This window comes from Diuraphis noxia, unplaced genomic scaffold (genome assembly GCF_037042655.1).
Source record: "Diuraphis noxia isolate RWA-SAM2 unplaced genomic scaffold, SU_Dnox_SAM2 contig0002, whole genome shotgun sequence".
NCBI lineage: Eukaryota > Metazoa > Arthropoda > Insecta > Hemiptera > Aphididae > Diuraphis > Diuraphis noxia.
Genome location: NW_028301712.1, coordinates 18,876,082 through 18,880,014, shown reverse-complemented (window position 1 = coordinate 18,880,014; position 3,933 = coordinate 18,876,082). Strand labels below are relative to the sequence as shown.

The 3,933-nt window shown below is 32.0% G+C and overlaps 1 long non-coding RNA gene across 1 annotated transcript; it reads left to right on the top strand.

Annotated features, from left to right (window-relative positions):
* Positions 1-1,048: 1,048 nt before the first annotated feature.
* On the top strand, positions 1,049-1,946 carry LOC149058185 (uncharacterized). The gene is made up of 2 exons (XR_016190348.1): positions 1,049-1,629; positions 1,753-1,946. It is a non-coding gene; the product is annotated as an uncharacterized LOC149058185 (long non-coding RNA).
* Positions 1,947-3,933: the final 1,987 nt, after the last annotated feature.

The window sequence follows — 3,933 nt, the reverse complement described above, 5'->3', positions numbered from 1 at the left end:
TTTTTAAATATGGTCACCCTATTATAAACCCATCGTAACGGGCGACCAACATTGGAGATTGTATTACAATAACAATAATATCATAATTATTGCTACGTCGGGCAGGTAAGTGCCATTCGCCATAATACGGTAAATCTGGTTAGGTATTGTGCGACATATTATAATATACTCTCTCTGGCTCGCGTTCTCCTAATACATAAAACATAACATATCATATATTATTATTTATTATACATGATAATTAACTACGGCATGGGGCTGGGTATTACCTCACCACACGTCGGTTTGTGCGATTAATTATTGCCATTACGTCGCAAACGGGCTTGGCAGCGGCACGTAAACAATGAGCGTGTATAATAATAATATTATTAATAACACGTGCGGACCTACGCTGTACAATACTGTACACAATAATACTGTAGTATACCTACCTAATACCTATAGTGCATAATATTATATTATCATTTTAATATTATTATGGTAATTCTGTCGGCGTTATATATTGTGATATTGTACATAGGTATAAGTACGCGACCGACGTTAAAAACTGCACCTGCATTTCAGCGTATGTAACAACTGATATTATTGTGTTTATATAATATATATGCATATGTATTATATTATATAGCCGGTGCGTCGATAAATGAATTTTATTATATATATATATATATATTATATAGGTATTGAAGACGAACGGTACGCGGGGGAGGGGGTCGCAAAATGGAAAGAAGAGTATAGTAAGAAGAGGAGTAAGAGCAGGAGGAGTAGGAAGAGTGACGACGATATATCTGCGGAGACGAAGCTGTACTCCATCGCATAGACCATTATATAGGTTTATATTATATATATATATATATTTACGACTAAAAAAATAACGCGTATACGCGACCATGACGAGGTGTGGTCGGGCACTATAAAATTAACTACTTAACAGAACCCGCGCGCGAAGGTATTGTATGTATAAGTGTATTATATATACTACGTGTATATATATGATATAGGTACCTTATACGCACAGGTAACACTCTCGCGGTAGTCGTCGGCCGGTTAATGGAAGGTGTGTTCGGTTGTGATCGGGCGGCGGCTCCAGAGTATTTGGCCGTCACTCAGCTGCCGCGGAAATCTTGTACTTTTTAACACGTGTGCGCTGTGTATGTGTGTCGGTACGTACCAGTTTACGAGTCGACATTGTCACATTCGAAGAGCCCGACGTGTGAACAATTTACATAATATTATTATCGTTGTAAAAAAACGTGCGGCGAGCGCGTGTGTGTGTTGGTACGCATTACGCCCGTGGGACGCTGGACATAGAGACCAACGGACGGACGAACGGACGGTGTGAGAGAGCGAAAAAATCTAAAAAACAATCGTCGTATATATATATATATATATATACACAATAAGAGTGGGCAGGTACGACGACGACGACGGCGGCAGCAGCGCGTCCGGGCAGAATGGCAATTATACGTGTTTTACGCGACGTATACACGCAGATAAGCTATATGTACAACGAACACCTGCTTAAAGGTCCCATCTAGAAAAACGTCATAAAATAATATCATTACAACATTATGTAATATGACGTGGTACTGTTGCAGAGACGTTATGATCAATATAATACTATAATACGTATGTATACTTTTAAACAATATATTATATACATGATAATTTTCTATAAGCATGCTCGCCCCCCCCCCCCCCATTTTCTCGTTATTCGATAGTATTTCAATACTGAAATTCTGATTTTTACAGTTTTTAAGCATGCAAAGAATATTTTTACAATGTCTGGATCATTTTACCAAAATACTCGAGAGAGGTTTTTATGTTGTTCAAATGTTTATAACGTTTATACTGATAATCCTTAAATATGGATATGTGTAATATCAGATTTTGTATTTATTATATTTTGATCATTTGAAAAAATTATTTATATTATACAAGATGAATAGTAATTGTTGAATATTTTCAAAACCTCAGTCTCTTACATTTTATCCTTAGTACACAAACTTATGCAACTAGAAAAATATTAATTTTAATTTTGATTTATGTACCTAAGTACCTACATCATAATTTTAAAAATATATATCTACTGAATAATTAAAATTGAAAAAGGAGGTGAGGGTTCCTATTTGAAAAAAAACAGAGGTTTGTATTATCAATAGTACCTTCATGGCTCACGGTAACCTTAAGTGGTTCAAAAAATCTTACGATGAGTATGCTTAAAATATCACCAGTATCGCTGTACCATATGACGCATTTACATAGAATTATACATGTTATACATAATCGGAATATCGGATATATCAACATACGTTTTACCATGTTTAACCAACTATATACCAAGAATAGGAGGAAATGGCGCATTCCGAATAAAAATAGCTTTTGTTAATTAATATTCCACGATTAATTACCTATTGTTCAATTAAGTTGTGGATACTTTAATATTTTTTCCTCAAAGAATTGATTCGTCAAAATAATAAAGAACTAATTAGTTAAAAGTATAATTTAAAAACTCACCGAGCATAAATTTTTTTTAACAATGTTACTAAAATGTATGAATAGTTTCTTATTTTGTTAAATAAATATTATTTTTTTTAAATTTTATTACATGAATTATGGAGTTGAAAAAAATACTACTTACTTATGAAAGACGCATATACGGCTTACGAACAAGATAACATTTGCTTTATAAATATAAAAATCTATTATTTGTCTTTTACTACCTCAAATAATGACGGAGCCAGTACAATAATGATGAATTAATCCGTTAATGTATGAATAATCCTACAACGTCGAGTAATCTGATACACGAGATGTGTGGATTAAGTTCCAATCCCCGAAAATAGCTACCTATACTTAAGGTGCATATTATATAATAATATATATGTACTATATGTCTAACTCTAAATGTATAAATCGCATAAGTGAATATAGTTGTTTGATGGCGAATAAAAAATATGAACCATTTTACACTACACATGCCATCATGTCCATGATTTGTTTATTTTGACCTTAAATAAGTAATATAGCATATGTTTTTCACAACAATTATATTTATTATTATAGTCAAGATATAACATGTATTGCGAAAAACTTAAACTAAGTAGTAAACAGTGACGTATTTTAAATAATTTCTTGACTTACTTTGAAACGCAGCGATACTCCCACACCAAAATAACGCAACTGTCTATATCGTTTAATTATCAGAAATGTTGACTTAACATTGAGTAACTCTTTTTTTTGTTCTCTAGCGGGGGTTGAACCCATGACCCCTCCGAAAATACACCACTGGTAATAAATAAATTGCATTGATTAAACATATCACAACTTTTAGTTGAATACTTGAATATAATATCTTATGGAATAAAAAAATTAATGAAACACTAAATAGTTTAAAATTTAAACGAACTATATAATACCAAGTATACCTACTCACTAACTCATACATGAATTACCTACCCAATTATAAATTTAATATTCGAGTAATAACTGTATAATATACCTAGATTGTATATTAGATTACTAGTATACTGTATAATATAATTGTAAACTGTATAGACAGATTATTATAGTTTATAATGTTATACTTTCTGCATTTTGTATGCAACTAAACATCTAAATAATATATGGCAACAAATTATTTTCCTCTGCAATAAATACGTTAATTAAAATAAACGACTCTTCACCACAACTCTTCATAGACCTAAGCTATTTTTATTTTTTATTATTTATTACCTGATGTTATCAAGTCAATTTTGTATCTTCAAAGATTCCACGTGATTAAGCCTAGTATACATGTATTATGTTCTGAAACTAACGTCTAACAGTATTCTGTTAAGAAAACGTCGGCACGTCTTTGGCGAGATGGTTCTCAATTTCTCACGTTATTTATTATTATTGTATTATTAGTTTCGATTCATATATTTTAATACG